This window comes from Pteropus alecto, unplaced genomic scaffold (assembly GCF_000325575.1).
Source record: "Pteropus alecto unplaced genomic scaffold, ASM32557v1 scaffold97, whole genome shotgun sequence".
Taxonomy (NCBI): domain Eukaryota; kingdom Metazoa; phylum Chordata; class Mammalia; order Chiroptera; family Pteropodidae; genus Pteropus; species Pteropus alecto.
The window spans coordinates 3,962,482-3,974,258 of record NW_006439713.1 but is presented as its reverse complement, the minus strand read 5'-3'; the positions used below and the strand labels follow the sequence as shown (position 1 = coordinate 3,974,258).

At 52.1% G+C, this 11,777-nt stretch overlaps 1 protein-coding gene and 1 pseudogene across 1 annotated transcript in view; both read right to left on the bottom strand.

Moving 5' to 3' along the window:
* Positions 1–11,777, bottom strand: part of KCNJ6 (potassium voltage-gated channel subfamily J member 6) — a 145,206-nt gene that overhangs the window by 85,922 nt on the left and 47,507 nt on the right. The window lies entirely within an intron of this gene.
* Positions 9,051–9,169, bottom strand: LOC112483781 (annotated as a pseudogene).

The window sequence follows — 11,777 nt, the reverse complement described above, 5'->3', positions numbered from 1 at the left end:
AGCACAGCTGAGCAAGGGCACCATTGGGACGGGAGCAGGTGAGCTATGTGAGGGCTTCCCAAATTCCCGAAGGACTGAGGCTTCTCAACACACGGCGAAGTGACAAACTTTAGCCAGCTCTAAGATGTTTTCGACAACAGCACACTTAGACTGCACGTCTCCCTGAGAAGCAAGGCTGAGCTCCCCAAAGACCCGCGGGAGACCCACTTGAACTCTAAGAAAGAAAATTTACAACTGGCTTACTTGGTTGAAAGTCAAGATAAACAGAACTTTCTAATGCCATGGAAGGAACAGAAATTACCATAAAGAAGGAATAGAATCAAAAGGAACTTGGCTGACTTTCATAGTGCCTGGTTGTCTATTTCTGGGACATCTATGTTCAGTGGCATAATGAAAATAAAAAATACACCAACACACACACGCAAAGTCTCTCAAAGAAGGCGAGCAAAGCTGTGCCCCGGGGAAGGAAGCCGCTTTTCTGAGACGTTTTTCTTTGTTATCTAAGTCTTGCAAATCTTCAAATGCTACCTGAGAGCTTTTCATCTGTAGTTGTTGGAAAGTCTTTCTTATTTTTCCAAAGCAAAACCAAAAAACCAAACAAAACAAAACAGAAAAAAAAAAAAACAAACAAACAAAGCAGAGAGGGGAGAGGCCAGGTTTTCTTGCGAACGCACACCCTGTCTTTAGAAACACAGATCTGTGTGTACTTTGTCATGAGCGGCCGTGGAAAGAAAGGCCAGGGCTGGCCGTGGTTTCGGTGTTCGTCATTGTGGGAACTGCAAAGCCAGCCTCTGTGGCCTTCGGCCAGAAAGCGGACACAGCCGCCGGAGTCCCTGGTCATCTCATAAGAAGCCACGTAAGGGTGAGGTGGGGGCTACCAAGAGGCCGACCTCCAGGGCGTGGGGTGGAGAAGGAGGACGGGGTGCAGGCTCCAGGAGCCCGCGGTTTAGCTGGGCGGAGGCTGATGCTTCTCTAGGGGACTTGCGACACTACACCTGTCGGCCTGTGCTGGAGCCATCACTTCTGGAGTCCTCCGTGTCGTGCAAGTGCTTCATGCAGAATGCACGGAGGGTCTGCGGTCTTCACTCAGGGCTCTGAACGGTCACTCAGTAGAGACGTGGAAGGAAGATAAATAGCCACCGGGGTTAGCTTCGTTGAGACGCTTTTGGATTAGAAGTGTTTTGGGTTCTGTGGATGGATGGACGGCGCCCCCCACTCTCCAGCTTGGAAACGGGGATGGTGGCACATCTCCGGGGGCTGTACGAGGACTTAGAGGGGTACGCTTGGCAAGCTCCCAGCTCTCGACTCAGTGCCCGCTGGTCTCCGTTATGACCTGGCAGAACTTTCCATATCGTGGAAAATGAACACAAGTAGAAAATACTGACTCATAGAAAATACTATCGCAGATGGTTTTTTGTTCCACGTCAGAAATGAAAGGCTGGACGTTGTTTTATGATGAACATGGGGAGCCTGGGACCATCTCTTGAAAGACCGTGTGGGCCGCAGACCCCGCTCTCAGAGGGTGCGTCCTGGGCGGGGAGCCTGGCTGGGGGCTGCGGGAGGGGACGGCTTCCATGTGGGGAAGAGGGGCCTGGTCGGGAGCGTGTGGCTCCAGCCCGCAGAGCTGCACCGATGTCCTTTCCCGCCCTCTGCTCGGGAGGGCGGCGGGCCGGCGTGTGCCACTGCTGCCTCCTCGCTGGCCGTGAACAGAATGAAGCACAGAGGGGTGTCTGGCCGCTGGTGGGCTCCACCACACACGGTGATCTCATGGATCGTCAGGACAATCCTCCCATACTCCAGAAAAAAGGGAAATGGGCCCGGCCTGTATGACATCACACGTCTAGTAACGGGCTGGCTGGAGCCCAGGTCGCCGGACCCGAAATCCGACCCTGTCACAAAACGCTCCCTTTAGCGAGCGATTCCACATTAAAACGGTAGTGAGAAGTTGGCTTCAGAGTCTCAGGGCGGGTTTGGATCCCGGATCCCTGCACTTGCTCGCCCCTGTGAACGGCTGCCCAGCACGGTGCAGGCAAGGTGCAGCTTCCTGGTCCCCTACGGGCAGGTAGAGGGGGCGGGGGGCGAGGGAGGAGACCCAGGCCCGGTGTGGGGTGCGTGCTTCCTCTGGCCACTGTGGAGGGCCTGTAGGGACGCTGCTCCCTTTCTCCTTAGTGTCCCCAGGCATGAAGCTCCTGACCATAGTGTGAGGGTGTGCAGCAGCGGTCGCCACGGAGGTGGCTGATTGCAGGGGTGACGCGGCGTGACTTCTCAGAGGGCCCGGAACGGTACTATGTTTGGACTCAGGAAGTGTCCCCAGGTCATTACGTTTGCATCGGTGAGAGGGCGTGTAGAATGGGAGCAGCCATTGGGGGAGACGTTCCCGTGTGCCAAGCGCTGCAGATACGGTCTCCTCCCTCAGTTCTTAACACCAGAGCAGGCGCGGTGGCAGAGGCGGCTGGCCAGCTCTCCGGGGACGGGCGTGGGAAAAAGCCCTGCTTTGTAGTGTCCGCTGATTTCCACGGTATAAACGCTTTTATCGCCGCTGATTTCAAGCTTATCGGCAGTTTAACGCGACGTTCCTGAGCATTTATTTACCAGGCAGCTCTTGCGAGCCAGGGGCCGGCTCCAGCACGTCCACAGACGTGGGAGGGGAGGAAGTCGAGGCTTAGAGGTCACGTGGCTCGCCCTCGAGGATGGGTCCTCTTCTTCACCTCCTCCTGGCCCCGGCTGACCCTCAGCCCAGAGGTGAACTTGTCCATGTTCAAGGCCGGGGAGGAGGATATCTCTCAGTTCAGCTTCCCGCTGCCCCAGGCGAGGTGGGGACAACTGGCCTTGGAGGGCTGACTTGCTCTGGACACATCCCACGGCGCCCTGGCTCTGTCTCCTCCTCCTCCTCGGCCCTGAACCGGCTTGCCGCCGGTGCCTGTCTCATCCTCAGCGCTCCGGGGGTCTCCTGGTGCCCCGTGTCTCCTCTCGCTGACCTTGAGAGGGCCGCTCAGACAGGCGGCGAGGCTGGCAGAACGCTTGAGAACTTGGAGGGAAAGTCAGAGGGAAGATGGCACTGGAAGAGAGGCGACATGCTGCTCTGTTTCTGCCCGTGCTCCCCGGGCCCCAGTCACCCCGACCTCACAGAGGTTACAGAACCCTCAAGGTCTTTCTCCACGTGGGGCCCTCGCGCTGCCTGGAACGCTCACCCTTTGGCTATTCCCATCACTGGCTTCTCCTGGGCCTTTGGAAAGCCTTCCCGGATCACCCCATCCCGTACAGCACCTGCTTTCCTTCCTGGCGTTAGATCATCCTGCAACCGTTTAATCGATGGGTTCACTATGTGTTCATCCAGACTCGTTGTGATCGTTTTAAAATGAGTCCCACATTCTTTGCCAGTCCTTCCTTCAAAGGCAGACCCTAATTCCACTCCTTTCCGATGTGCGCTGGGCTTAAGGTCGCTAAGAATGTGTCGGATAGAACGTGGCAGCAGTGGTGGCGTTAGGCTCAGGCTGGGTCATAAAACAAATGGCTGCTGCCCCCTCCCCCCGCCCCCCCCCCGGCTCTCTCTCAGCTGTCGCCGGGGGAAGCCAGACACCATGTTGGGAGGATGCTCAAGCAGCCCCACGGGGAGCCCACAGGGGGACGAATGCATGCTGCCTCCCATCGACACCTAGCACCGACTCGCCAGCTATGCCAGTGACCCCCTCAGAAGCAGACCCTCCAGCCAGCTTGAGCCTTCAGTGGACTCCAACCCCCGCCAACATCGAACGGAACCTAACATAATCCTGAGCCTGACATGCCTGGCCCAGCCGGTCCCGAATGCATTCTTCACAGAAACTGCCAGAGATCATGTCTCTTGCTCTTTTAGGCCACGCAGTTTTGGGGTGTTTGTTATGCATCAATGGAGGATTAGTATATACATTAAAGTGCTATCATTGTCCTCTTAGTACGAGTAAGGAAACCGAGGCACAGAGGAGTTAAATGACTCACCTGAGGTCACACACGCAGAGTCAGAATTTGGACAGAGGTGGTCGGACCCCACAGCACGTGCCCCTAACTGCTACACTCTACTCTCTCCCCTCAGGTGAGGTGCCGTCCGCAAACCCTTCTTACTGGTGGACCATGCATCACGAATAAGGGACTGATTGGGTGGTGGGAGGCACAGGGCCCTCCCCTCTGCAGACAGGACAGAGGCCGCTGACAGGGTGCAGACAGGGCCTCCTGACACCGCCCAGCTGTCACGTGCCAGTGCCTCTGCTGTGTCTGCTTTGAGACTGTCTTCTATCGCCCCTGTCCTGTCTGCAGCCTTCCAGATGCAAGGACACACCTTGCCTCAGAACTGGCTGGCCCCCTGTCATCCAGACCAGGAGGCCTGAATGGACAGGGTGCAGCCACCTTTCCTTCCTCACCTGTGCTGGGGGTGGAACACCCCCTGCCACACACGTCGTTGGAGTTAGGTGGCGTGAGGCCTGAGCTGAGAAGGGAGTGGCCAGATGGCCCTGGGCCGACTGCCTGGGCTCAAGGGGCACGGCTGGAAGGCGACGAAGGCTCTGGAGGACAGACGCAGCCCGTGAGCCCTGGGGGTCTGGGTTCCAGGCTCAGGAAGCTGGGCTGGCAAATGTTGCCATGGCATGCTCCTTAGAGGGAGGGCAAGTAGTGGTGTGTGCGTGCATGTGTGTGTGCGTGCATGTGTGTGTGCATGCATGTGTGTGTGTGCATGTGGGTGTGATGTGTGTGCAGCATGCATGATGTGTGTGCATGTGTGTGTGCAGCATGCATGGTGTGTGTGTGTGCAGCATGCATGGTGTGTGTGTGTGTGCAGCATGCATGGTGTGTGTGCATGTGTGTGTGTGTGCAGCATGCATGGTGTGTATATGCATGTGTGTGTGGTATATATGTGTGTGGTGTGCTTGTGTGATGTGTGTGCAGCATGTGATGTGTGTGCGTGTGAAGTGTGGTTGTGCACGTGTGCACATTTGCACGCACACACATGCTCACTGTGTTAACCTGTCTTACGCCTTTTACCCCGGGGTCTGATAAAGTCCGGCGGGGGAAGCAGGCTTCTCCCCTGGGCGGGCCTTCTGCTCTGTGCTCACGGGCATGCCAGCAGGGCAGGTGGCTCTGCGTGTCCTGGGGTCCTCGCTGGGCCCACTCCTGGGACCTCTGTGCCCACTGGCGGAGGAAGGACTCACTTCGCCACACCCTGGTCTGACTAGGCGGCCTGGGCAGCCCCACAGACTAAGGCCTGGGGCGGCGAGGCCCAGTGTTTGTGAAGTCGCTTTGGTAGCTAGTAATCGGCCATGGAGAGAGCGTTTACACCAGGGAAGTGGTCAAACACAGCCCACCCAGGCTCGTTTGCTGTTCTGTTGATTGTCGCGGTCAGTGGTTTTGACTCAAGGGCAAATTTGGCTCCAGGGGACATTTGGCAATGTCCAAAGACACCCTTGATGGTCACAAAGCGGAGTGTTGGTGGTGGTGCTATTGACCTCTAGTGGGTGGAGTCCAGGAGTGCTGGTAAACATCCTGCACGCACAGGACGTGCCCGCCACGGCGTAGACAGAGTCTCTGGGCGGAAATGTTAGCAGTGAGGCTGAGAAATTCTCGTCTAGATCTAAAGAAGTCACGGGAACTTATTAATAATGGAGATCAAATTTAAGCGTGTCTCATACCTGTACCTGTCCCATTGTGAATAGCACAGGAAAACTGAAGTAGTCTTCTAGTCTTTGAGAACCATTATTTGATTCAGTAAAGAAGTTTGAGTCAGTAATGGATGAGTGAAGTTCTGACATGTAGCTTCCTTTTCTCTGTCTCACTAAATGAAGATCTCAACCAGGATTCACGCCGGAACCATACTCCTTTGTCGATTGCAACCATATTTTGGTTTTAGAAACAAATATTCAGCAAAATTCGACAAAAGCGTTCTGTAAGAATCGATTTGCTATGTGAAATTTGCAATAGAAATTATCATGTGTATTATTATTTGTAGCCTGTGTGCAATATATCCTTTAAAATTTATTATAAGTGTGCGTGTGTGTGTGGGTGTGTGTGTGTATGTGTGCACATTAATTTTCCTGGAGAGCCTGTTGATAAACATTTACTGGCACGCCATTGTTTAGAAGCTGCAAAGTTATCTGATGTTGCATGTGGTGCTCTCACTCTGTGTCCTACACAATATGTTCATGAATTTTGCATCTCGAGAAAGTGCAGTGTGGTTCTGGGCAGCTGGCTCCTGGGGAGGACTGGGTAGGGATGGATGCAAATGCATGCATGGGCTGGCTTCAGGGGTGGGTGGAACAGGACGCCTCTCTTGCAATGGCATTTGGGCACACTGAAAGCTTACCCGCCACTCCTTAATGTCCCCTCTGGGGGCCTGTCTCCAGGGTTTCACATGAGCCTTTTGGGAGATAGGTGAGTTGTCCCTAGGCTAGGGCGGGATGGGGGTGGGTCACATAGTACTTGCCTGGAGTTTTGGCGAGATTTCAATTGCGTATTTAGTCTCTGAGATCCCGTTATAGTCCACGTGGAGCAGAGGAAATGGTAAATGGGCCCTGTAACCTTTGATAGCGGAAATGGGATGGGAAGCTTTAGGCGTAAGACGTCGATGTGGGGTACTCTGACGAGACCCCAGACAACGGAAGCCATCGTAAGGGGACATGGCACTGAGGAAACGTGGGGAGGGCTTTCAAGGAAGGGAAGAGGTGCTCTTCACCTGCTTTCCAGTTCCGGCAAAGATAACGGAGACTGAATCTAGCCCAAAGGGGTGCAACTCCCACGAAGCCAGCCTTGATATTCGGAGGGTCTCCTCGCCCCCCGAGGTACCTCGTCTTGGTGCTAGGCACCCTGCATATGGGATCAGAATCATTCTGAACCTCAGACCTGATGACATGAAGAATTGCGGGCCACACATCTTGGTCCAGATTAGAAAGAAGGGACAGGGAAGGATTCAAGTTGCCTTGTTCTCACCCCAGAGAAATCCTCAGTGTGTGTCGCCATTTGTAGCATTGTGGCAGGTAAGACCTGCAAGGGAACTTTGAACTTTCTAGTTCAAACACTCCTCTCACAGCCACCTGTCTGGGGAAGGGGGGGGGGGAGGCGGGGCCACCCACCCTCTCGCCACTTCCCAGCCACGATGAGAAGGATGGGGACATTAGACACCCAGAGGGAAGAGACGGTGGTCAAAGGTTTGTTTTTCCTCTCCCTCCAAAAATCCCAAGTTGCCTTTTATAAGATTCTGAGATGAGAATTTAAATTTATTTTTCATGTTTCTACTAAAAGAGTGAATTGATTAGATTTCAGCTTAAATCAGTGTTTGTATTTTATACACCAAAGCTTGGAAAATGATCTGTACTTAGAGGGAGACACAGAAGTCTGGAGGTCTGGGAAATCATATGTGAGAACTGAAAACCTTTTTAGAAATGTGGGCTTTCATGCAAATTATATTTGCAAAGGACTCGGGTAAAAATTTTAAATTAAAATACTGTAGGTGGCTGTATGTGGATTTTTTTATTTTCAAGTGTCTGTATGAGTCATCGTGAGTTGTCTGACTTTTTCTTCTCAGCCATATGTCAGCCTATTTGTCCTTCCCAAGCTGATTGGTTAGTAGAGTGAATTCTCTGAGGCCATCCCATATAGGTCACTGTGACATGGCAGTCCGGGACAAATACTGTATGACATGTCAATCATGGACATCTACCATGTGACCCGGCAGTCAGGGACATCTCCGGTGACATGATACTCAGGACCATCTACTATATGACATGGTGGTCAGGGACATTTGGGGTATTCAGGGAACTCTCTGAGGGACTATGCTTTTATTTTGGCTTCTGAATTTATGCATTAATAACAGCACGATAGGAAGGCATCTGAGCTAGTTTAGGAGTTACTACACTTCTATCTCTAAAATTTCTGGCAGTCTCTTATTTTCACCAAATTATGGAGCTAGAGGAAAAAATAAGGAAGAAGAAAAATGAAAAACTGAGCAACCGAAACGAAACAGTTGCATCTACAAGATGGGAGTGGTCTTAGAGTTACATAATACACAGAATCAGGGGCCCTCACTCTTCCTGCTGTTTTGTAAAAGGCAGAAGCGAATCTTTACAATGTGCCACAGGCACTGTATGATGAGTTTGTCACACTTGATTTGTTTAATATGTATATGCTCTTCAGTATAGGTATTATCTCTAATAAGCACAGGAGGGGACAGATGATGAGCTCGGGGCGGAGCTTCTGGTATGCAGTTGGCCCGGAAGTCATACACAGGGCTGCTCTCTATGCTCTGTTGTCCAACCTCCTGTTAGGACAAGGCGGGTGACCCACGACTGAACGGAAAGGGGCACTTATCTCTTGAGTAGGTGTGGAAGCATGTCTGTGGGATGCCCAGATATTTGAGGGTGAACCTGCAGCTCAGGTGGAAGTTTACCTGTGGACAGGTGTAGTCCTGAGGGGGAACTATCAGCGGCGATGAATCAGCCCGAGGAACCCCAAGCCAGGAAGTGACCGTGAGTGTCGCGTGGGTGGTGACTGACCGAGCTGCATTGTGGTTAGAGACGGCGGTCAGCCCTTCGTCTCTGAACTCTGGTCTCCCCAGCACAGTGAACGTGGTTTCCTCCTCTGCGGGGGCCGTGGGGTCACCAGGCCCAGGCAGAGTACGGTGGTTCGCTTGTCCCAAGGGCAGACCAGTGCTGACCAGCTGACTAACAGGTGGGTGACGTCCCGAGGGGTGAGGTTGAGGGCGAGGGTGTAAGGCTGAGGTTAAGCTGCACTGAGGCTACGTCAGCTCGGACAGCCCTGCACGTAAAGGTCACTTCCCGTTAGAAGTCACAGATGGAAACTGAACTCTGCTCCCCTGGAAGCGCGTGGTCACGGGCACAACGTGCTCATGTCTCCGCCGGCCTCTGGCCATGGATGCCACTGGCTCAGGCATTCCATCCCGCCTCGTTTTCAGTTTCATGCAGTTGTAGACTTTTTATTTTTTATTTTTATTTCTTAGGCGAGGCAACCCTTGGTTGACCTCACAGAATGCAAGGACCTTGTCAGTTTACAATCTCTTATTTTTAAATTTTTTACGCCTACAGCATCTGGTCTTCCTAGGCGGTCTCTCATCCAAGGACTAACCAGACCCAACCCTGCTTAGCTTTTGCGATCAGACGAGATTGGGCTCGTTCAGGGTGGCACGGCCGTAGACCAAGTGTAGACTTTTTAAGTTGAGAAACACTTAAGAGCTGATTTGGTCCTGTTTTCAATTTTTTTTTAGTAGCAGAACATTTTATTTTTTCAAATATGATTTCACATAGAAACTCAGTGCTTGAAATAGATAAAAGCCCAGCATCTCTGGGTGAGATGGTGGCTGAGATGCCGAACCTGACCCCTTGCGTGTCCTTTACCTCTGAGAAATTTCAGCGCCCCAGAGAACAGAATTTGAAAATTGCTGCAAGGTAGGGAATTGATTGGGAAGGAACCGGATCCTGAAAATTAGAATGGGGACGTGTGAGGAGAGCCTTATGAAACGGGGGTGTCGAATTCCTAAATTCTGCCCAGTCTTTTTTGCCAACAGAAGCGGCCCTCCCAGCCCTGTTCGCCTCGCTCGGCCTGAAGATGCTGTAATGGCCGCCCCCAGGACGCTTCCCTTGCAGGACACTGCTGTTTCCTTTCCTGACTTCTGCCATTGACACAGGCTGTCCAGGCAGGAATTCTGGGTGTAATATTTTATCTCGAGGGTTAGAAAGGGGCTCTGCAGGTTTGTTTATTGGTTTGGCTAAAAACATAGAGTCAAAAGTGGCCTAAACTAAATGAAGTTGAAGCATCAGCACTGCCTCAGTGTACTCTGGAGGAAGGTAAGGCATGTCAAGATATCCTTTTTAAGGTGAAGGATAAATTGTTAAATCTGGCCCCTCCTACAACCCAAAGCGAGGCACGAAGCCTACGGGCTTGTTTAGATTTTGGGGGCAACGTATTTCTTGCTCGGGTTTGCTGTTGAGTCTCGTTTATTGAGTGGCCTGGAAAGCTGCTGGTTTTGAGTGGGGCCCAGGACAAGAGAAGGCTCAGCAACAGGTCCAGGCTGCCACGCAAGCTGTTCTGCCGCTTGGGCCATATGATCCATCATATCTGAAGCCACATGCCTGAAGTGCCAGTGGCAGATAGGGATGCTGTTTGAAGCTGCTGGCAGGCTTCTACAGCTGAATCACAGTGCAGAGCCTCACTGTTTTGTAGCAAAGCCCTGCTGCCCTCCTTTTGAAAAAATCTTTGACCTATTATTTAGTAAAGACGCAACACTTAACCATGGGCCACCGAGTTACTATGCGAACTCAGCTGTCTGTCATGAATTGGTTATTGTCTGATCCACCAAGCCACGAATGGAAGAGACATGTGTAGGAGATGGGTATTATATGACAGTGGCGTAAACTTTAGTCGGCGCATATGGTTGTTCATTTTATCTGGAAGGAGAAATGGCCAGGGGTGTGAGGCTATACAGATTCATGGGCCATGGCCAGTGGCTGGATAGAAAGAGACTTAGAAAGAATGTGATTAGAAAATTGGTGACAATAAGTCTGGGAAGAAGTAAGTGATAGATTTCTCTGAATGGGTAAAGAATGTGAAAATATTTATGTCCCAAAGAAATGCTCATCAAAGGGTAACATCAGCAGAGGACGATTTTAATAACTAGGTGGACAGGATGATCTGTTCATGGACACCAGTCTGCCACCCCTGTCATGGCACAATGGGCTCGTGGACAAGGTGGCCACAGTGGCGGAGATGGAGGTTATGCCTGACTCAGAATCACGAGGCCACCTGCCTACAGTCACTGACAAACGTCCAGTCTATGAAAAGCAGATTGGGTCGATGTGGGTTCCCCAACATGGCACCGTCCCACGGAGGTGGTCAGCCCATTACCTGGTGGCAGATTGATTACATCAGACACGTCCACTGTGGAAGGGACAGCACTTTGTTTTTACATGAATAGATACTCAGTCTGGGCTTGCCTTCCCTGCGTGCAGTGATTCTGACCAAACTACAACCTGTGGATTCAGAGACTGGCACATCGCCGTCATGATACTCTGCGGAGCATCGCTTCTGATCCAGGAATTTACTTCACAGCAGACGAAGCGTGGTCATGGCCCCATGCTCACGGAATTCACTAGTTTTACCATTTTCCCCATCATCCTGAAGCAGTGGGCCTGATGTGATGATGGAATGGCCTTTTAAAGACTCCGGTACAGCACGAGCTGGGTGGGAATGCTTGGGCAGGGCCCTCTGGGATGTAGCACACGCTGTACGTCAGCCTCCGATATAGGGTGCTGTTTCTCCCATGGCCAGGACTCACAGATCACTCCTGTCACCCCTAGTTAACCACTAGCCACACATTTGCTGCCCATCCTCTCATCCCGAGGCTCTGCTGGTCTAGAGGTCTTAGTCCTAAAGGAAGTAATACGTCCACTGGGAGGCACAACGATTCCATCGAGCTGGAGGCTGTGACTGGCGTCTTCGGGCACCTCGGGCCTCTGAATCAACAGACGAAGAAGGGGGTTAATGTCCTGACTGGAATGATTGATCCTGATCCCCAAAGGGAAACGGGATTGCTACTTCACAATAGAGGGAGTGAAGAGAATGTCTGGAGTACAGGCGATGCTCGAAAGCATCTCTTAGTACGACCACGCCCCGTAATTAAAGTCAACAGAAAATTACAAAACCCAGACCTTGCGGGACTGATAATGGTCCAGACTCTTCAAGAGTGAAGATTCGACTCACTTCACTAGGCGAAGATGGTTGTCCTTTAGATCCATCAACATGGCTAA